Consider the following 22,172-nt stretch of genomic DNA (forward strand, 5'->3'; position numbering starts at 1 on the left):
TGGTATATTCCTATAAAAATTACTTTTGATTCCATCCCTGTCTGAGGTTTTATATTGTTTCAATCATTTCATTCAAGCCATGGTGTAACATGGCATCTCGTGCATATTTTTAGAACATGTGACCTGACTTACGTACGTGGGAAATATTTGCTTCAGCAGACTCAGTCAAGTGTTGGTGATATAGCGGTGAGCATAGCTGCCTTCCAAGCAGTTGACCCGGGTTCGATTCCCGGCCAACGCAGTTTTTTCATACTTCCAAATGTTATTGAGCATGTTCTCGGATCAAAAGTTCATTAAAAATGTTCAATGCTTTGTAAAATTCATGATATCTTCCTATAAAAATTACTTTTGATTCCATCCCTGTCTGAGGTACTCCTTTTATATTGTTTCAATCATTTCAGTCAAGCCATGGTGTAACATGGCATCTCGTGCATATTTTTAGAACATTTGACCTGATTTACGTACTTGGGAAATATTTGCTTTAACAGACTCAGTCAAGCGTTGGTGGTATAGTGGTGAGCATAGCTGCCTTCCAAGCAGTTGACCCGGGTTCGATTCCCGGCCAACGCAGTTTTTTCATACTTCCAAATGTTATTGAGCATGTTCTCGGATCAAAAGTTCATTAAAAATGTTCAAAGCTTTGTAAAATTCATGGTATATTCCTATAAAAATTAATTTTGATTCCATCACTGTCTGAGGTTTTATATTGTTTCAATCATTTCATTCAAGCCATGGTGTAACATGGCATCTCGTGCATATTTTTAGAACATGTGACCTGACTTACGTACGTGGGAAATATTTGCTTCAGCAGACTCAGTCAAGCGTTGGTGGTATAGTGGTGAGCATAGCTGCCTTCCAAGCAGTTGACCCGGGTTCGATTCCCGGCCAACGCAGTTTTTTCATACTTCCAAATGTTATTGAGCATGTTCTCAGATCAAAAGTTCATTAAAAATGTTCAAAGCTTTGTAAAATTCATGGTATATTCCTATAAAAATTACTTTTGATTCCATCCCTGTCTGAGGTTTTATATTGTTTCAATCATTTCATTCAAGCCATGGTGTAACATGGCATCTCGTGCATATTTTTAGAACATGTGACCTGACTCACGTACGTGGGAAATATTTGCTTCAGCAGACTCAGTCAAGTGTTGGTGATATAGTGGTGAGCATAGCTGCCTTCCAAGCAGTTGACCCGGGTTAGATTCCCGGCCAACGCAGTTTTTTCTTACTTCCAAATGTTATTAAGCATGTTCTCGGATCAAAAGTTCATTAAAAATGTTCAAAGCTTTGTAAAATTCATGATATCTTCCTATAAAAATTACTTTTGATTCCATCCCTGTCTGAGGTACTCCTTTTATATTGTTTAAATCATTTCAGTCAAGCCATGGTGTAACATGGCATCTCGTGCATATTTTTAGAACATGTGACCTGACTTACGTACGTGTGAAATATTTGCTTTAGCAGACTCAGTCAAGCGTTGGTGGTATAGTGGTGAGCATAGCTGCCTTCCAAGCAGTTGACCCGGGTTCGATTCCCGGCCAACGCAGTTTTTTCATACTTCCAAATGTTGTTGAGCATGTTCTCGGATCAAAAGTTCATTAAAAATGTTCAAAGCTTTGTAAATTTCATGGTATATTTCTATAAAAATTACTTTTGATTCCATCCCTGTCTGAGGTTTTATATTGTTTCAATCATTTCAGTCAAGCCATGGTGTAACATGGCATCTCGTGCATATTTTTAGAACATGTGACCTGACTTACGTACGTGGGAAATATTTGCCATGGTGTAACATGGCATCTCGTGCATATTTTTAGAACATGTGACCTGACTTACGTACTTGGGAAATATTTGCTCTAACAGACTCAGTCTAGCGATGGTGGTATAGTGGTGAGCATAGCTGCCTTCCAAGCAGTTGACCCGGGTTCGATTCCCGGCCAACGCAGTTTTTTCATACTTCCAAATGTTATTGAGCATGTTCTCAGATCAAAAGTTCATTAAAAATGTTCAAAGCTTTGTAAAATTCATGGTATATTCCTATAAAAATTACTTTTGATTCCATCCCTGTCTGAGGTTTTATATTGTTTCAATCATTTCATTCAAGCCATGGTGTAACATGGCATCTCGTGCATATTTTTAGAACATGTGACCTGACTCACGTACGTGGGAAATATTTGCTTCAGCAGACTCAGTCAAGTGTTGGTGATATAGTGGTGAGCATAGCTGCCTTCCAAGCAGTTGACCCGGGTTAGATTCCCGGCCAACGCAGTTTTTTCTTACTTCCAAATGTTATTAAGCATGTTCTCGGATCAAAAGTTCATTAAAAATGTTCAAAGCTTTGTAAAATTCATGATATCTTCCTATAAAAATTACTTTTGATTCCATCCCTGTCTGAGGTACTCCTTTTATATTGTTTAAATCATTTCAGTCAAGCCATGGTGTAACATGGCATCTCGTGCATATTTTTAGAACATGTGACCTGACTTACGTACGTGTGAAATATTTGCTTTAGCAGACTCAGTCAAGCGTTGGTGGTATAGTGGTGAGCATAGCTGCCTTCCAAGCAGTTGACCCGGGTTCGATTCCCGGCCAACGCAGTTTTTTCATACTTCCAAATGTTGTTGAGCATGTTCTCGGATCAAAAGTTCATTAAAAATGTTCAAAGCTTTGTAAAATTCATGGTATATTCCTATAACAATTACTTTTGATTCCATCCCTGTCTGAGGTTTTATATTGTTTTAATCATTTCAGTCAAGCCATGGTGTAACATGGCATCTCGTGCATATTTTTAGAACATGTGACCTGACTTACGTACGTGTGAAATATTTGCTTTAGCAGACTCAGTCAAGCGTTGGTGGTATAGTGGTGAGCATAGCTGCCTTCCAAGCAGTTGACCCGGGTTCGATTCCTGGCCAACGCAGTTTTTTTATACTTCCAAATGTTGTTGAGCATGTTCTCGGATCAAAAGTTCATTAAAAATGTTCAAAGCTTTGTAAAATTCATGGTATATTCCTATAAAAATTACTTTTGATTCCATCCCTGTCTGAGGTTTTATATTGTTTCAATCATTTCAGTCAAGCCATGGTGTAACATGGCATCTCGTGCATATTTTTAGAACATGTGACCTGACTTACGTACGTGGGAAATATTTGCTTTAGCAGACTCAGTCAAGCGTTGGTGGTATAGTGGTGAGCATAGCTGCCTTCCAAGCAGTTGACCCGGGTTCGATTCCCGGCCAACGCAGTTTTTTCATACTTCCAAATGTTATTGAGCATGTTCTCGGATCAAAAGTTCATTAAAAATGTTCAAAGCTTTGTAAAATGTATGATATCTTCCTATAAAAATTACTTTTGATTCCATCCCTGTCTGAGGTTTTATATTGTTTCAATCATTTCAGTCAAGCCATGGTGTAACATGGCATCTCGTGCATATTTTTAGAACATGTGACCTGACTTACGTACGTGGGAAATATTTGCTTTAGCAGACTCAGTCAAGCGTTGGTGGTATAGTGGTGAGCATAGCTGCCTTCCAAGCAGTTGACTTCCAATGCAGTTTTTTCATACTTCCAAATGTTATTGAGCATGTTCTCGGATCAAAAGTTCATTAAAAATGTTCAAAGCTTTGTAAAATGTATGATATCTTCCTATAAAAATTACTTTTGATTCCATCCCTGTCTGAGGTTTTATATTGTTTCAATCATTTCAGTCAAGCCATGGTGTAACATGGCATCTCGTGCATATTTTTAGAACATGTGACCTGACTTACGTACGTGGGAAATATTTGCTTTAGCAGACTCAGTCAAGCGTTGGTGGTATAGTGGTGAGCATAGCTGCCTTCCAAGCAGTTGACTTCCAATGCAGTTTTTTCATACTTCCAAATGTTATTGAGCATGTTCTCGGATCAAAAGTTCATTAAAAATGTTCAAAGCTTTGTAAAATGTATGATATCTTCCTATAAAAATTACTTTTGATTCCATCCCTGTCTGAGGTTTTATATTGTTTCAATCATTTCAGTCAAGCCATGGTGTAACATGGCATCTCGTGCATATTTTTAGAACATGTGACCTGACTTACGTACGTGGGAAATATTTGCTTTCGGAGACTCAGTCAAGCGTTGGTGGTATAGTGGTGAGCATAGCTGCCTTCCAAGCAGTTGACCCGGGTTCGATTCCCGGCCAACGCAGTTTTTTCATACTTCCAAATGTTGTTGAGCATGTTCTCGGATCAAAAGTTCATTAAAAATGTTCAAAGCTTTGTAAAATTCATGATATCTTCCTATAAAAATTACTTTTGACTCCATCCCTGTCTGAGGTACTCCTTTTATATTGTTTAAATCATTTCAGTCAAGCCATGGTGTAACATGGCATCTCGTGCATATTTTTAGAACATGTGACCTGACTTACGTACTTGGGAAATATTTGCTCTAGCAGACTCAGTCTAGCGTTGGTGGTATAGTGGTGAGCATAGCTGCCTTCCAAGCAGTTGACCCGGGTTCGATTCCCGGCCAACGCAGTTTTTTCATACTTCCAAATGTTATTGAGCATGTTCTCGGATCAAAAGTTCATTAAAAATGTTCAAAGCTTTGTAAAATTCATGGTATATTCCTATAAAAATTAATTTTGATTCCATCACTGTCTGAGGTTTTATATTGTTTCAATCATTTCATTCAAGCCATGGTGTAACATGGCATCTCGTGCATATTTTTAGAACATGTGACCTGACTTACGTACGTGGGAAATATTTGCTTCAGCAGACTCAGTCAAGCGTTGGTGGTATAGTGGTGAGCATAGCTGCCTTCCAAGCAGTTGACCCGGGTTCGATTCCCGGCCAACGCAGTTTTTTCATACTTCCAAATGTTATTGAGCATGTTCTCAGATCAAAAGTTCATTAAAAATGTTCAAAGCTTTGTAAAATTCATGGTATATTCCTATAAAAATTACTTTTGATTCCATCCCTGTCTGAGGTTTTATATTGTTTCAATCATTTCATTCAAGCCATGGTGTAACATGGCATCTCGTGCATATTTTTAGAACATGTGACCTGACTCACGTACGTGGGAAATATTTGCTTCAGCAGACTCAGTCAAGTGTTGGTGATATAGTGGTGAGCATAGCTGCCTTCCAAGCAGTTGACCCGGGTTAGATTCCCGGCCAACGCAGTTTTTTCTTACTTCCAAATGTTATTAAGCATGTTCTCGGATCAAAAGTTCATTAAAAATGTTCAAAGCTTTGTAAAATTCATGATATCTTCCTATAAAAATTACTTTTGATTCCATCCCTGTCTGAGGTACTCCTTTTATATTGTTTAAATCATTTCAGTCAAGCCATGGTGTAACATGGCATCTCGTGCATATTTTTAGAACATGTGACCTGACTTACGTACGTGTGAAATATTTGCTTTAGCAGACTCAGTCAAGCGTTGGTGGTATAGTGGTGAGCATAGCTGCCTTCCAAGCAGTTGACCCGGGTTCGATTCCCGGCCAACGCAGTTTTTTCATACTTCCAAATGTTGTTGAGCATGTTCTCGGATCAAAAGTTCATTAAAAATGTTCAAAGCTTTGTAAATTTCATGGTATATTTCTATAAAAATTACTTTTGATTCCATCCCTGTCTGAGGTTTTATATTGTTTCAATCATTTCAGTCAAGCCATGGTGTAACATGGCATCTCGTGCATATTTTTAGAACATGTGACCTGACTTACGTACGTGGGAAATATTTGCCATGGTGTAACATGGCATCTCGTGCATATTTTTAGAACATGTGACCTGACTTACGTACTTGGGAAATATTTGCTCTAGCAGACTCAGTCTAGCGATGGTGGTATAGTGGTGAGCATAGCTGCCTTCCAAGCAGTTGACCCGGGTTCGATTCCCGGCCAACGCAGTTTTTTCATACTTCCAAATGTTATTGAGCATGTTCTCGGATCAAAAGTTCATTAAAAATGTTCAAAGCTTTGTAAAATTCATGGTATATTCCTATAACAATTACTTTTGATTCCATCCCTGTCTGAGGTTTTATATTGTTTCAATCATTTCAGTCAAGCCATGGTGTAACATGGCATCTCGTGCATATTTTTAGAACATGTGACCTGACTTACGTACGTGTGAAATATTTGCTTTAGCAGACTCAGTCAAGCGTTGGTGGTATAGTGGTGAGCATAGCTGCCTTCCAAGCAGTTGACCCGGGTTCGATTCCTGGACAACGCAGTTTTTTTATACTTCCAAATGTTGTTGAGCATGTTCTCGGATCAAAAGTTCATTAAAAATGTTCAAAGCTTTGTAAAATTCATGGTATATTCCTATAAAAATTACTTTTGATTCCATCCCTGTCTGAGGTTTTATATTGTTTCAATCATTTCAGTCAAGCCATGGTGTAACATGGCATCTCGTGCATATTTTTAGAACATGTGACCTGACTTACGTACGTGGGAAATATTTGCTTTAGCAGACTCAGTCAAGCGTTGGTGGTATAGTGGTGAGCATAGCTGCCTTCCAAGCAGTTGACCCGGGTTCGATTCCCGGCCAACGCAGTTTTTTCATACTTCCAAATGTTATTGAGCATGTTCTCGGATCAAAAGTTCATTAAAAATGTTCAAAGCTTTGTAAAATGTATGATATCTTCCTATAAAAATTAATTTTGATTCCATCACTGTCTGAGGTTTTATATTGTTTCAATCATTTCATTCAAGCCATGGTGTAACATGGCATCTCGTGCATATTTTTAGAACATGTGACCTGACTTACGTACGTGGGAAATATTTGCTTCAGCAGACTCAGTCAAGCGTTGGTGGTATAGTGGTGAGCATAGCTGCCTTCCAAGCAGTTGACCCGGGTTCGATTCCCGGCCAACGCAGTTTTTTCATACTTCCAAATGTTATTGAGCATGTTCTCAGATCAAAAGTTCATTAAAAATGTTCAAAGCTTTGTAAAATTCATGGTATATTCCTATAAAAATTACTTTTGATTCCATCCCTGTCTGAGGTTTTATATTGTTTCAATCATTTCATTCAAGCCATGGTGTAACATGGCATCTCGTGCATATTTTTAGAACATGTGACCTGACTCACGTACGTGGGAAATATTTGCTTCAGCAGACTCAGTCAAGTGTTGGTGATATAGTGGTGAGCATAGCTGCCTTCCAAGCAGTTGACCCGGGTTAGATTCCCGGCCAACGCAGTTTTTTCTTACTTCCAAATGTTATTAAGCATGTTCTCGGATCAAAAGTTCATTAAAAATGTTCAAAGCTTTGTAAAATTCATGATATCTTCCTATAAAAATTACTTTTGATTCCATCCCTGTCTGAGGTACTCCTTTTATATTGTTTAAATCATTTCAGTCAAGCCATGGTGTAACATGGCATCTCGTGCATATTTTTAGAACATGTGACCTGACTTACGTACGTGTGAAATATTTGCTTTAGCAGACTCAGTCAAGCGTTGGTGGTATAGTGGTGAGCATAGCTGCCTTCCAAGCAGTTGACCCGGGTTCGATTCCCGGCCAACGCAGTTTTTTCATACTTCCAAATGTTGTTGAGCATGTTCTCGGATCAAAAGTTCATTAAAAATGTTCAAAGCTTTGTAAATTTCATGGTATATTTCTATAAAAATTACTTTTGATTCCATCCCTGTCTGAGGTTTTATATTGTTTCAATCATTTCAGTCAAGCCATGGTGTAACATGGCATCTCGTGCATATTTTTAGAACATGTGACCTGACTTACGTACGTGGGAAATATTTGCCATGGTGTAACATGGCATCTCGTGCATATTTTTAGAACATGTGACCTGACTTACGTACTTGGGAAATATTTGCTCTAGCAGACTCAGTCTAGCGATGGTGGTATAGTGGTGAGCATAGCTGCCTTCCAAGCAGTTGACCCGGGTTCGATTCCCGGCCAACGCAGTTTTTTCATACTTCCAAATGTTATTGAGCATGTTCTCGGATCAAAAGTTCATTAAAAATGTTCAAAGCTTTGTAAAATTCATGGTATATTCCTATAACAATTACTTTTGATTCCATCCCTGTCTGAGGTTTTATATTGTTTCAATCATTTCAGTCAAGCCATGGTGTAACATGGCATCTCGTGCATATTTTTAGAACATGTGACCTGACTTACGTACGTGTGAAATATTTGCTTTAGCAGACTCAGTCAAGCGTTGGTGGTATAGTGGTGAGCATAGCTGCCTTCCAAGCAGTTGACCCGGGTTCGATTCCTGGACAACGCAGTTTTTTTATACTTCCAAATGTTGTTGAGCATGTTCTCGGATCAAAAGTTCATTAAAAATGTTCAAAGCTTTGTAAAATTCATGGTATATTCCTATAAAAATTACTTTTGATTCCATCCCTGTCTGAGGTTTTATATTGTTTCAATCATTTCAGTCAAGCCATGGTGTAACATGGCATCTCGTGCATATTTTTAGAACATGTGACCTGACTTACGTACGTGGGAAATATTTGCTTTAGCAGACTCAGTCAAGCGTTGGTGGTATAGTGGTGAGCATAGCTGCCTTCCAAGCAGTTGACCCGGGTTCGATTCCCGGCCAACGCAGTTTTTTCATACTTCCAAATGTTATTGAGCATGTTCTCGGATCAAAAGTTCATTAAAAATGTTCAAAGCTTTGTAAAATGTATGATATCTTCCTATAAAAATTACTTTTGATTCCATCCCTGTCTGAGGTTTTATATTGTTTCAATCATTTCAGTCAAGCCATGGTGTAACATGGCATCTCGTGCATATTTTTAGAACATTTGACCTGATTTACGTACTTGGGAAATATTTGCTTTAACAGACTCAGTCAAGCGTTGGTGGTATAGTGGTGAGCATAGCTGCCTTCCAAGCAGTTGACCCGGGTTCGATTCCCGGCCAACGCAGTTTTTTCATACTTCCAAATGTTCATGATATCTTCCTATAAAAATTACTTTTGATTCCATCCCTGTCTGAGGTACTCCTTTTATATTGTTTAAATCATTTCAGTCAAGCCATGGTGTAACATGGCATCTCGTGCATATTTTTAGAACATGTGACCTGACTTGCGTACTTGGGAAATATTTGCTTTAGCAGACTCAATCAAGCGTTGGTGGTATAGTGGTGAGCATAGCTGCCTTCCAAGCAGTTGACCCGGGTTCGATTCCCGGCCAATGCAGTTTTTTCATACTTCCAAATGTTATTGAGCATGTTCTCGGATCAAAAGTTCATTAAAAATGTTCAAAGCTTTGTAAAATTCATGGTATATTCCTATAACAATTACTTTTGATTCCATCCCTGTCTGAGGTTTTATATTGTTTTAATCATTTCAGTCAAGCCATGGTGTAACATGGCATCTCGTGCATATTTTTAGAACATGTGACCTGACTTACGTACGTGTGAAATATTTGCTTTAGCAGACTCAGTCAAGCGTTGGTGGTATAGTGGTGAGCATAGCTGCCTTCCAAGCAGTTGACCCGGGTTCGATTCCTGGCCAACGCAGTTTTTTTATACTTCCAAATGTTGTTGAGCATGTTCTCGGATCAAAAGTTCATTAAAAATGTTCAAAGCTTTGTAAAATTCATGGTATATTCCTATAAAAATTACTTTTGATTCCATCCCTGTCTGAGGTTTTATATTGTTTCAATCATTTCAGTCAAGCCATGGTGTAACATGGCATCTCGTGCATATTTTTAGAACATGTGACCTGACTTACGTACGTGGGAAATATTTGCTTTAGCAGACTCAGTCAAGCGTTGGTGGTATAGTGGTGAGCATAGCTGCCTTCCAAGCAGTTGACCCGGGTTCGATTCCCGGCCAACGCAGTTTTTTCATACTTCCAAATGTTATTGAGCATGTTCTCGGATCAAAAGTTCATTAAAAATGTTCAAAGCTTTGTAAAATGTATGATATCTTCCTATAAAAATTACTTTTGATTCCATCCCTGTCTGAGGTTTTATATTGTTTCAATCATTTCAGTCAAGCCATGGTGTAACATGGCATCTCGTGCATATTTTTAGAACATGTGACCTGACTTACGTACGTGGGAAATATTTGCTTTAGCAGACTCAGTCAAGCGTTGGTGGTATAGTGGTGAGCATAGCTGCCTTCCAAGCAGTTGACTTCCAATGCAGTTTTTTCATACTTCCAAATGTTATTGAGCATGTTCTCGGATCAAAAGTTCATTAAAAATGTTCAAAGCTTTGTAAAATGTATGATATCTTCCTATAAAAATTACTTTTGATTCCATCCCTGTCTGAGGTTTTATATTGTTTCAATCATTTCAGTCAAGCCATGGTGTAACATGGCATCTCGTGCATATTTTTAGAACATGTGACCTGACTTACGTACGTGGGAAATATTTGCTTTAGCAGACTCAGTCAAGCGTTGGTGGTATAGTGGTGAGCATAGCTGCCTTCCAAGCAGTTGACTTCCAATGCAGTTTTTTCATACTTCCAAATGTTATTGAGCATGTTCTCGGATCAAAAGTTCATTAAAAATGTTCAAAGCTTTGTAAAATGTATGATATCTTCCTATAAAAATTACTTTTGATTCCATCCCTGTCTGAGGTTTTATATTGTTTCAATCATTTCAGTCAAGCCATGGTGTAACATGGCATCTCGTGCATATTTTTAGAACATGTGACCTGACTTACGTACGTGGGAAATATTTGCTTTCAGAGACTCAGTCAAGCGTTGGTGGTATAGTGGTGAGCATAGCTGCCTTCCAAGCAGTTGACCCGGGTTCGATTCCCGGCCAACGCAGTTTTTTCATACTTCCAAATGTTGTTGAGCATGTTCTCGGATCAAAAGTTCATTAAAAATGTTCAAAGCTTTGTAAAATTCATGATATCTTCCTATAAAAATTACTTTTGACTCCATCCCTGTCTGAGGTACTCCTTTTATATTGTTTAAATCATTTCAGTCAAGCCATGGTGTAACATGGCATCTCGTGCATATTTTTAGAACATGTGACCTGACTTACGTACTTGGGAAATATTTGCTCTAGCAGACTCAGTCTAGCGTTGGTGGTATAGTGGTGAGCATAGCTGCCTTCCAAGCAGTTGACCCGGGTTCGATTCCCGGCCAACGCAGTTTTTTCATACTTCCAAATGTTGTTGAGCATGTTCTCGGATCAAAAGTTCATTAAAAATGTTCAAAGCTTTGTAAATTTCATGGTATATTTCTATAAAAATTACTTTTGATTCCATCCCTGTCTGAGGTTTTATATTGTTTCAATCATTTCAGTCAAGCCATGGTGTAACATGGCATCTCGTGCATATTTTTAGAACATGTGACCTGACTTACGTACGTGGGAAATATTTGCCATGGTGTAACATGGCATCTCGTGCATATTTTTAGAACATGTGACCTGACTTACGTACGTGGGAAATATTTGCTTTAGCAGACTCAGTCAAGCGTTGGTGGTATAGTGGTGAGCATAGCTGCCTTCCAAGCAGTTGACCCGGATTCGATTCCCGGCCAACGCAGTTTTTTCATACTTCCAAATGTTGTTGAGCATGTTCTCGGATCAAAAGTTCATTAAAAATGTTCAAAGCTTTGTAAAATTCATGATATCTTCCTATAAAAATTACTTTTGACTCCATCCCTGTCTGAGGTACTCCTTTTATATTGTTTAAATCATTTCAGTCAAGCCATGGTGTAACATGGCATCTCGTGCATATTTTTAGAACATGTGACCTGACTTACGTACTTGGGAAATATTTGCTCTAGCAGACTCAGTCTAGCGATGGTGGTATAGTGGTGAGCATAGCTGCCTTCCAAGCAGTTGACCCGGGTTCGATTCCCGGCCAACGCAGTTTTTTCATACTTCCAAATGTTATTGAGCATGTTCTCGGATCAAAAGTTCATTAAAAATGTTCAAAGCTTTGTAAAATTCATGGTATATTCCTATAACAATTACTTTTGATTCCATCCCTGTCTGAGGTTTTATATTGTTTCAATCATTTCAGTCAAGCCATGGTGTAACATGGCATCTCGTGCATATTTTTAGAACATGTGACCTGACTTACGTACGTGTGAAATATTTGCTTTAGCAGACTCAGTCAAGCGTTGGTGGTATAGTGGTGAGCATAGCTGCCTTCCAAGCAGTTGACCCGGGTTAGATTCCCGGCCAACGCAGTTTTTTCTTACTTCCAAATGTTATTAAGCATGTTCTCGGATCAAAAGTTCATTAAAAATGTTCAAAGCTTTGTAAAATTCATGATATCTTCCTATAAAAATTACTTTTGATTCCATCCCTGTCTGAGGTACTCCTTTTATATTGTTTAAATCATTTCAGTCAAGCCATGGTGTAACATGGCATCTCGTGCATATTTTTAGAACATGTGACCTGACTTACGTACGTGTGAAATATTTGCTTTAGCAGACTCAGTCAAGCGTTGGTGGTATAGTGGTGAGCATAGCTGCCTTCCAAGCAGTTGACCCGGGTTCGATTCCCGGCCAACGCAGTTTTTTCATACTTCCAAATGTTGTTGAGCATGTTCTCGGATCAAAAGTTCATTAAAAATGTTCAAAGCTTTGTAAAATTCATGGTATATTCCTATAACAATTACTTTTGATTCCATCCCTGTCTGAGGTTTTATATTGTTTCAATCATTTCAGTCAAGCCATGGTGTAACATGGCATCTCGTGCATATTTTTAGAACATGTGACCTGACTTACGTACGTGTGAAATATTTGCTTTAGCAGACTCAGTCAAGCGTTGGTGGTATAGTGGTGAGCATAGCTGCCTTCCAAGCAGTTGACCCGGGTTCGATTCCTGGACAACGCAGTTTTTTTATACTTCCAAATGTTGTTGAGCATGTTCTCGGATCAAAAGTTCATTAAAAATGTTCAAAGCTTTGTAAAATTCATGGTATATTCCTATAAAAATTACTTTTGATTCCATCCCTGTCTGAGGTTTTATATTGTTTCAATCATTTCAGTCAAGCCATGGTGTAACATGGCATCTCGTGCATATTTTTAGAACATGTGACCTGACTTACGTACGTGGGAAATATTTGCTTTAGCAGACTCAGTCAAGCGTTGGTGGTATAGTGGTGAGCATAGCTGCCTTCCAAGCAGTTGACCCGGGTTCGATTCCCGGCCAACGCAGTTTTTTCATACTTCCAAATGTTATTGAGCATGTTCTCGGATCAAAAGTTCATTAAAAATGTTCAAAGCTTTGTAAAATGTATGATATCTTCCTATAAAAATTACTTTTGATTCCATCCCTGTCTGAGGTTTTATATTGTTTCAATCATTTCAGTCAAGCCATGGTGTAACATGGCATCTCGTGCATATTTTTAGAACATGTGACCTGACTTGCGTACTTGGGAAATATTTGCTTTAGCAGACTCAATCAAGCGTTGGTGGTATAGTGGTGAGCATAGCTGCCTTCCAAGCAGTTGACCCGGGTTCGATTCCCGGCCAACGCAGTTTTTTCATACTTCCAAATGTTGTTGAGCATGTTCTCGGATCAAAAGTTCATTAAAAATGTTCAAAGCTTTGTAAATTTCATGGTATATTTCTATAAAAATTACTTTTGATTCCATCCCTGTCTGAGGTACTCCTTTTATATTGTTTAAATCATTTCAGTCAAGCCATGGTGTAACATGGCATCTCGTGCATATTTTTAGAACATGTGACCTGACTTACGTACGTGTGAAATATTTGCTTTAGCAGACTCAGTCAAGCGTTGGTGGTATAGTGGTGAGCATAGCTGCCTTCCAAGCAGTTGACCCGGGTTCGATTCCCGGCCAACGCAGTTTTTTCATACTTCCAAATGTTGTTGAGCATGTTCTCGGATCAAAAGTTCATTAAAAATGTTCAAAGCTTTGTAAATTTCATGGTATATTTCTATAAAAATTACTTTTGATTCCATCCCTGTCTGAGGTTTTATATTGTTTCAATCATTTCAGTCAAGCCATGGTGTAACATGGCATCTCGTGCATATTTTTAGAACATGTGACCTGACTTACGTACGTGGGAAATATTTGCCATGGTGTAACATGGCATCTCGTGCATATTTTTAGAACATGTGACCTGACTTACGTACTTGGGAAATATTTGCTCTAGCAGACTCAGTCTAGCGATGGTGGTATAGTGGTGAGCATAGCTGCCTTCCAAGCAGTTGACCCGGGTTCGATTCCCGGCCAACGCAGTTTTTTCATACTTCCAAATGTTATTGAGCATGTTCTCGGATCAAAAGTTCATTAAAAATGTTCAAAGCTTTGTAAAATTCATGGTATATTCCTATAACAATTACTTTTGATTCCATCCCTGTCTGAGGTTTTATATTGTTTCAATCATTTCAGTCAAGCCATGGTGTAACATGGCATCTCGTGCATATTTTTAGAACATGTGACCTGACTTACGTACGTGTGAAATATTTGCTTTAGCAGACTCAGTCAAGCGTTGGTGGTATAGTGGTGAGCATAGCTGCCTTCCAAGCAGTTGACCCGGGTTCGATTCCTGGACAACGCAGTTTTTTTATACTTCCAAATGTTGTTGAGCATGTTCTCGGATCAAAAGTTCATTAAAAATGTTCAAAGCTTTGTAAAATTCATGGTATATTCCTATAAAAATTACTTTTGATTCCATCCCTGTCTGAGGTTTTATATTGTTTCAATCATTTCAGTCAAGCCATGGTGTAACATGGCATCTCGTGCATATTTTTAGAACATGTGACCTGACTTACGTACGTGGGAAATATTTGCTTTAGCAGACTCAGTCAAGCGTTGGTGGTATAGTGGTGAGCATAGCTGCCTTCCAAGCAGTTGACCCGGGTTCGATTCCCGGCCAACGCAGTTTTTTCATACTTCCAAATGTTATTGAGCATGTTCTCGGATCAAAAGTTCATTAAAAATGTTCAAAGCTTTGTAAAATGTATGATATCTTCCTATAAAAATTACTTTTGATTCCATCCCTGTCTGAGGTTTTATATTGTTTCAATCATTTCAGTCAAGCCATGGTGTAACATGGCATCTCGTGCATATTTTTAGAACATTTGACCTGATTTACGTACTTGGGAAATATTTGCTTTAACAGACTCAGTCAAGCGTTGGTGGTATAGTGGTGAGCATAGCTGCCTTCCAAGCAGTTGACCCGGGTTCGATTCCCGGCCAACGCAGTTTTTTCATACTTCCAAATGTTCATGATATCTTCCTATAAAAATTACTTTTGATTCCATCCCTGTCTGAGGTACTCCTTTTATATTGTTTAAATCATTTCAGTCAAGCCATGGTGTAACATGGCATCTCGTGCATATTTTTAGAACATGTGACCTGACTTGCGTACTTGGGAAATATTTGCTTTAGCAGACTCAATCAAGCGTTGGTGGTATAGTGGTGAGCATAGCTGCCTTCCAAGCAGTTGACCCGGGTTCGATTCCCGGCCAATGCAGTTTTTTCATACTTCCAAATGTTATTGAGCATGTTCTCGGATCAAAAGTTCATTAAAAATGTTCAAAGCTTTGTAAAATTCATGGTATATTCCTATAACAATTACTTTTGATTCCATCCCTGTCTGAGGTTTTATATTGTTTTAATCATTTCAGTCAAGCCATGGTGTAACATGGCATCTCGTGCATATTTTTAGAACATGTGACCTGACTTACGTACGTGTGAAATATTTGCTTTAGCAGACTCAGTCAAGCGTTGGTGGTATAGTGGTGAGCATAGCTGCCTTCCAAGCAGTTGACCCGGGTTCGATTCCTGGCCAACGCAGTTTTTTTATACTTCCAAATGTTGTTGAGCATGTTCTCGGATCAAAAGTTCATTAAAAATGTTCAAAGCTTTGTAAAATTCATGGTATATTCCTATAAAAATTACTTTTGATTCCATCCCTGTCTGAGGTTTTATATTGTTTCAATCATTTCAGTCAAGCCATGGTGTAACATGGCATCTCGTGCATATTTTTAGAACATGTGACCTGACTTACGTACGTGGGAAATATTTGCTTTAGCAGACTCAGTCAAGCGTTGGTGGTATAGTGGTGAGCATAGCTGCCTTCCAAGCAGTTGACCCGGGTTCGATTCCCGGCCAACGCAGTTTTTTCATACTTCCAAATGTTATTGAGCATGTTCTCGGATCAAAAGTTCATTAAAAATGTTCAAAGCTTTGTAAAATGTATGATATCTTCCTATAAAAATTACTTTTGATTCCATCCCTGTCTGAGGTTTTATATTGTTTCAATCATTTCAGTCAAGCCATGGTGTAACATGGCATCTCGTGCATATTTTTAGAACATGTGACCTGACTTACGTACGTGGGAAATATTTGCTTTAGCAGACTCAGTCAAGCGTTGGTGGTATAGTGGTGAGCATAGCTGCCTTCCAAGCAGTTGACTTCCAATGCAGTTTTTTCATACTTCCAAATGTTATTGAGCATGTTCTCGGATCAAAAGTTCATTAAAAATGTTCAAAGCTTTGTAAAATGTATGATATCTTCCTATAAAAATTACTTTTGATTCCATCCCTGTCTGAGGTTTTATATTGTTTCAATCATTTCAGTCAAGCCATGGTGTAACATGGCATCTCGTGCATATTTTTAGAACATGTGACCTGACTTACGTACGTGGGAAATATTTGCTTTAGCAGACTCAGTCAAGCGTTGGTGGTATAGTGGTGAGCATAGCTGCCTTCCAAGCAGTTGACTTCCAATGCAGTTTTTTCATACTTCCAAATGTTATTGAGCATGTTCTCGGATCAAAAGTTCATTAAAAATGTTCAAAGCTTTGTAAAATGTATGATATCTTCCTATAAAAATTACTTTTGATTCCATCCCTGTCTGAGGTTTTATATTGTTTCAATCATTTCAGTCAAGCCATGGTGTAACATGGCATCTCGTGCATATTTTTAGAACATGTGACCTGACTTACGTACGTGGGAAATATTTGCTTTCGGAGACTCAGTCAAGCGTTGGTGGTATAGTGGTGAGCATAGCTGCCTTCCAAGCAGTTGACCCGGGTTCGATTCCCGGCCAACGCAGTTTTTTCATACTTCCAAATGTTGTTGAGCATGTTCTCGGATCAAAAGTTCATTAAAAATGTTCAAAGCTTTGTAAAATTCATGATATCTTCCTATAAAAATTACTTTTGACTCCATCCCTGTCTGAGGTACTCCTTTTATATTGTTTAAATCATTTCAGTCAAGCCATGGTGTAACATGGCATCTCGTGCATATTTTTAGAACATGTGACCTGACTTACGTACTTGGGAAATATTTGCTCTAGCAGACTCAGTCTAGCGTTGGTGGTATAGTGGTGAGCATAGCTGCCTTCCAAGCAGTTGACCCGGGTTCGATTCCCGGCCAACGCAGTTTTTTCATACTTCCAAATGTTGTTGAGCATGTTCTCGGATCAAAAGTTCATTAAAAATGTTCAAAGCTTTGTAAATTTCATGGTATATTTCTATAAAAATTACTTTTGATTCCATCCCTGTCTGAGGTTTTATATTGTTTCAATCATTTCAGTCAAGCCATGGTGTAACATGGCATCTCGTGCATATTTTTAGAACATGTGACCTGACTTACGTACGTGGGAAATATTTGCCATGGTGTAACATGGCATCTCGTGCATATTTTTAGAACATGTGACCTGACTTACGTACGTGGGAAATATTTGCTTTAGCAGACTCAGTCAAGCGTTGGTGGTATAGTGGTGAGCATAGCTGCCTTCCAAGCAGTTGACCCGGATTCGATTCCCGGCCAACGCAGTTTTTTCATACTTCCAAATGTTGTTGAGCATGTTCTCGGATCAAAAGTTCATTAAAAATGTTCAAAGCTTTGTAAAATTCATGATATCTTCCTATAAAAATTACTTTTGACTCCATCCCTGTCTGAGGTACTCCTTTTATATTGTTTAAATCATTTCAGTCAAGCCATGGTGTAACATGGCATCTCGTGCATATTTTTAGAACATGTGACCTGACTTACGTACTTGGGAAATATTTGCTCTAGCAGACTCAGTCTAGCGATGGTGGTATAGTGGTGAGCATAGCTGCCTTCCAAGCAGTTGACCCGGGTTCGATTCCCGGCCAACGCAGTTTTTTCATACTTCCAAATGTTATTGAGCATGTTCTCGGATCAAAAGTTCATTAAAAATGTTCAAAGCTTTGTAAAATTCATGGTATATTCCTATAACAATTACTTTTGATTCCATCCCTGTCTGAGGTTTTATATTGTTTCAATCATTTCAGTCAAGCCATGGTGTAACATGGCATCTCGTGCATATTTTTAGAACATGTGACCTGACTTACGTACGTGTGAAATATTTGCTTTAGCAGACTCAGTCAAGCGTTGGTGGTATAGTGGTGAGCATAGCTGCCTTCCAAGCAGTTGACCCGGGTTCGATTCCTGGCCAACGCAGTTTTTTTATACTTCCAAATGTTGTTGAGCATGTTCTCGGATCAAAAGTTCATTAAAAATGTTCAAAGCTTTGTAAAATTCATGGTATATTCCTATAAAAATTACTTTTGATTCCATCCCTGTCTGAGGTTTTATATTGTTTCAATCATTTCAGTCAAGCCATGGTGTAACATGGCATCTCGTGCATATTTTTAGAACATGTGACCTGACTTACGTACGTGGGAAATATTTGCTTTAGCAGACTCAGTCAAGCGTTGGTGGTATAGTGGTGAGCATAGCTGCCTTCCAAGCAGTTGACCCGGGTTCGATTCCCGGCCAACGCAGTTTTTTCATAATTCCAAATGTTATTGAGCATGTTCTCGGATCAAAAGTTCATTAAAAATGTTCAAAGCTTTGTAAAATGTATGATATCTTCCTAAAAAAATTACTTTTGATTCCATCCCTGTCTGAGGTTTTATATTGTTTCAATCATTTCAGTCAAGCCATGGTGTAACATGGCATCTCGTGCATATTTTTAGAACATTTGACCTGATTTACGTACTTGGGAAATATTTGCTTTGACAGACTCAGTCAAGCGTTGGTGGTATAGTGGTGAGCATAGCTGCCTTCCAAGCAGTTGACCCGGGTTCGATTCCCGGCCAACGCAGTTTTTTCATACTTCCAAATGTTGTTGAGCATGTTCTCGGATCAAAAGTTCATTAAAAATGTTCAAAGCTTTGTAAAATTCATGATATCTTCCTATAAAAATTACTTTTGATTCCATCCCTGTCTGAGGTACTCCTTTTATATTGTTTAAATCATTTCAGTCAAGCCATGGTGTAACATGGCATCTCATGCATATTTTTAGAACATGTGACCTGACTTACGTACTTGGGAAATATTTGCTTTAGCAGACTCAGTCAAGCGTTGGTGGTATAGTGGTGAGCATAGCTGCCTTCCAAGCAGTTGACTTCCAATGCAGTTTTTTCATACTTCCAAATGTTATTGAGCATGTTCTCGGATCAAAAGTTCATTAAAAATGTTCAAAGCTTTGTAAAATGTATAATATCTTCCTATAAAACTTACTTTTGATTCCATCCCTGTCTGAGGTTTTATATTGTTTCAATCATTTCAGTCAAGCCATGGTGTAACATGGCATCACGTGCATATTTTTAGAACATGTGACCTGACTTGCGTACGTGGGAAATATTTGCTTTAGCAGACTCAGTCAAGCGTTGGTGGTATAGTGGTGAGCATAGCTGCCTTCCAAGCAGTTGACCCGGGTTCGATTCCCGGCCAACGCAGTTTTTTCATACTTCCAAATGTTGTTGAGCATGTTCTCGGATCAAAAGTTCATTAAAAATGTTCAAAGCTTTGTAAAATTCATGATATCTTCCTATAAAAATTACTTTTGATTCCATCCCTGTCTGAGGTACTCCTTTTATATTGTTTAAATCATTTCAGTCAAGCCATGGTGTAACATGGCATCTCATGCATATTTTTAGAACATGTGACCTGACTTACGTACTTGGGAAATATTTGCTCTAGCAGAGTCAGTCTAGCGTTGGTGGTATAGTGGTGAGCATAGCTGCCTTCCAAGCAGTTGACCCGGGTTCGATTCCCGGCCAACGCAGTTTTTTCATACTTCCAAATGTTATTGAACAATGTTCTCGGATCAAAAGTTCATTAAAAATGTTCAAAGCTTTGTAAAATTCATGGTATATTCCTATAACAATTACTTTTGATTCCATCCCTGTCTGAGGTTTTATATTGTTTCAATTATTTCAGTCAAGCCATGGTGTAACATGGCATCTCGTGCATATTTTTAGAACATTTGACCTGACTTACGTACTTGGGAAATATTTGCTTTAACAGACTCAGTCAAGCGTTGGTGGTATAGTGGTGAGCATAGCTGCCTTCCAAGCAGTTGACCCGGGTTCGATTCCCGGCCAACGCAGTTTTTTCATACTTCCAAATGTTATTGAGCATGTTCTCGGATCAAAAGTTCATTAAAAATGTTCAAAGCTTTGTAAAATTCATGGTATATTCCTATAACAATTACTTTTGATTCCATCCCTGTCTGAGGTTTTATATTGTTTCAATCATTTCAGTCAAGCCATGGTGTAACATGGCATCTCGTGCATATTTTTAGAACATGTGACCTGACTTACGTACGTGTGAAATATTTGCTTTAGCAGACTCAGTCAAGCGTTGGTGGTATAGTGGTGAGCATAGCTGCCTTCCAAGCAGTTGACCCGGGTTCGATTCCTGGCCAACGCAGTTTTTTTATACTTCCAAATGTTGTTGAGCATGTTCTCGGATCAAAAGTTCATTAAAAATGTTCAAAGCTTTGTAAAATTCATGGTATATTCCTATAAAAATTACTTTTGATTCCATCCCTGTCTGAGGTTTTATATTGTTTCAATCATTTCAGTCAAGCCATGGTGTAACATGGCATCTCGTGCATATTTTTAGAACATGTGACCTGACTTACGTACGTGGGAAATATTTGCTTTAGCAGACTCAGTCAAGCGTTGGTGGTATAGTGGTGAGCATAGCTGCCTTCCAAGCAGTTGACCCGGGTTCGATTCCCGGCCAACGCAGTTTTTTCATAATTCCAAATGTTATTGAGCATGTTCTCGGATCAAAAGTTCATTAAAAATGTTCAAAGCTTTGTAAAATGTATGATATCTTCCTAAAAAAATTACTTTTGATTCCATCCCTGTCTGAGGTTTTATATTGTTTCAATCATTTCAGTCAAGCCATGGTGTAACATGGCATCTCGTGCATATTTTTAGAACATTTGACCTGATTTACGTACTTGGGAAATATTTGCTTTGACAGACTCAGTCAAGCGTTGGTGGTATAGTGGTGAGCATAGCTGCCTTCCAAGCAGTTGACCCGGGTTCGATTCCCGGCCAACGCAGTTTTTTCATACTTCCAAATGTTCATGATATCTTCCTATAAAAATTACTTTTGATTCCATCCCTGTCTGAGGTACTCCTTTTATATTGTTTAAATCATTTCAGTCAAGCCATGGTGTAACATGGCATCTCGTGCATATTTTTAGAACATGTGACCTGACTTGCGTACTTGGGAAATATTTGCTTTAGCAGACTCAATCAAGCGTTGGTGGTATAGTGGTGAGCATAGCTGCCTTCCAAGCAGTTGACCCGGGTTCGATTCCCGGCCAACGCAGTTTTTTCATACTTCCAAATGTTATTGAGCATGTTCTCGGATCAAAAGTTCATTAAAAATGTTCAAAGCTTTGTAAAATTCATGGTATATTCCTATAACAATTACTTTTGATTCCATCCCTGTCTGAGGTTTTATATTGTTTTAATCATTTCAGTCAAGCCATGGTGTAACATGGCATCTCGTGCATATTTTTAGAACATGTGACCTGACTTACGTACGTGTGAAATATTTGCTTTAGCAGACTCAGTCAAGCGTTGGTGGTATAGTGGTGAGCATAGCTGCCTTCCAAGCAGTTGACCCGGGTTCGATTCCTGGCCAACGCAGTTTTTTTATACTTCCAAATGTTGTTGAGCATGTTCTCGGATCAAAAGTTCATTAAAAATGTTCAAAGCTTTGTAAAATTCATGGTATATTCCTATAAAAATTACTTTTGATTCCATCCCTGTCTGAGGTTTTATATTGTTTCAATCATTTCAGTCAAGCCATGGTGTAACATGGCATCTCGTGCATATTTTTAGAACATGTGACCTGACTTACGTACGTGGGAAATATTTGCTTTAGCAGACTCAGTCAAGCGTTGGTGGTATAGTGGTGAGCATAGCTGCCTTCCAAGCAGTTGACCCGGGTTCGATTCCCGGCCAACGCAGTTTTTTCATACTTCCAAATGTTAT

At 38.6% G+C, this 22,172-nt stretch overlaps 14 non-coding genes across 14 annotated transcripts; all 14 read left to right on the forward strand.

Moving 5' to 3' along the window:
* The first annotated feature begins 14,695 nt into the window (after positions 1-14,695).
* Positions 14,696-14,767, forward strand: TRNAG-UCC (transfer RNA glycine (anticodon UCC)). The gene has a single exon. It is a non-coding gene; the product is annotated as a tRNA-Gly (tRNA).
* Positions 14,768-15,018: 251 nt separating this feature from the next.
* Positions 15,019-15,090, forward strand: TRNAG-UCC (transfer RNA glycine (anticodon UCC)). The gene has a single exon. It is a non-coding gene; the product is annotated as a tRNA-Gly (tRNA).
* An 846-nt stretch (positions 15,091-15,936) lies between these two features.
* TRNAG-UCC (transfer RNA glycine (anticodon UCC)) lies at positions 15,937-16,008 on the forward strand. Its single transcript has one exon. It is a non-coding gene; the product is annotated as a tRNA-Gly (tRNA).
* Positions 16,009-16,875: 867 nt separating this feature from the next.
* On the forward strand, positions 16,876-16,947 carry TRNAG-UCC (transfer RNA glycine (anticodon UCC)). The gene has a single exon. It is a non-coding gene; the product is annotated as a tRNA-Gly (tRNA).
* A 257-nt stretch (positions 16,948-17,204) lies between these two features.
* TRNAG-UCC (transfer RNA glycine (anticodon UCC)) lies at positions 17,205-17,276 on the forward strand. The gene has a single exon. It is a non-coding gene; the product is annotated as a tRNA-Gly (tRNA).
* A 1,299-nt stretch (positions 17,277-18,575) lies between these two features.
* TRNAG-UCC (transfer RNA glycine (anticodon UCC)) lies at positions 18,576-18,647 on the forward strand. The gene has a single exon. It is a non-coding gene; the product is annotated as a tRNA-Gly (tRNA).
* A 251-nt stretch (positions 18,648-18,898) lies between these two features.
* TRNAG-UCC (transfer RNA glycine (anticodon UCC)) lies at positions 18,899-18,970 on the forward strand. Its single transcript has one exon. It is a non-coding gene; the product is annotated as a tRNA-Gly (tRNA).
* Positions 18,971-19,535: 565 nt separating this feature from the next.
* TRNAG-UCC (transfer RNA glycine (anticodon UCC)) lies at positions 19,536-19,607 on the forward strand. Its single transcript has one exon. It is a non-coding gene; the product is annotated as a tRNA-Gly (tRNA).
* A 257-nt stretch (positions 19,608-19,864) lies between these two features.
* On the forward strand, positions 19,865-19,936 carry TRNAG-UCC (transfer RNA glycine (anticodon UCC)). The gene has a single exon. It is a non-coding gene; the product is annotated as a tRNA-Gly (tRNA).
* Positions 19,937-20,188: 252 nt separating this feature from the next.
* Positions 20,189-20,260, forward strand: TRNAG-UCC (transfer RNA glycine (anticodon UCC)). Its single transcript has one exon. It is a non-coding gene; the product is annotated as a tRNA-Gly (tRNA).
* A 574-nt stretch (positions 20,261-20,834) lies between these two features.
* On the forward strand, positions 20,835-20,906 carry TRNAG-UCC (transfer RNA glycine (anticodon UCC)). The gene has a single exon. It is a non-coding gene; the product is annotated as a tRNA-Gly (tRNA).
* Positions 20,907-21,157: 251 nt separating this feature from the next.
* TRNAG-UCC (transfer RNA glycine (anticodon UCC)) lies at positions 21,158-21,229 on the forward strand. The gene has a single exon. It is a non-coding gene; the product is annotated as a tRNA-Gly (tRNA).
* Positions 21,230-21,429: 200 nt separating this feature from the next.
* TRNAG-UCC (transfer RNA glycine (anticodon UCC)) lies at positions 21,430-21,501 on the forward strand. Its single transcript has one exon. It is a non-coding gene; the product is annotated as a tRNA-Gly (tRNA).
* Positions 21,502-22,075: 574 nt separating this feature from the next.
* On the forward strand, positions 22,076-22,147 carry TRNAG-UCC (transfer RNA glycine (anticodon UCC)). Its single transcript has one exon. It is a non-coding gene; the product is annotated as a tRNA-Gly (tRNA).
* Positions 22,148-22,172: the final 25 nt, after the last annotated feature.

This window comes from Crinia signifera, unplaced genomic scaffold (assembly GCF_055691185.1).
Source record: "Crinia signifera unplaced genomic scaffold, ASM5569118v1 HAP2_SCAFFOLD_103, whole genome shotgun sequence".
Classification (NCBI taxonomy): Eukaryota; Metazoa; Chordata; class Amphibia; order Anura; family Myobatrachidae; genus Crinia; species Crinia signifera.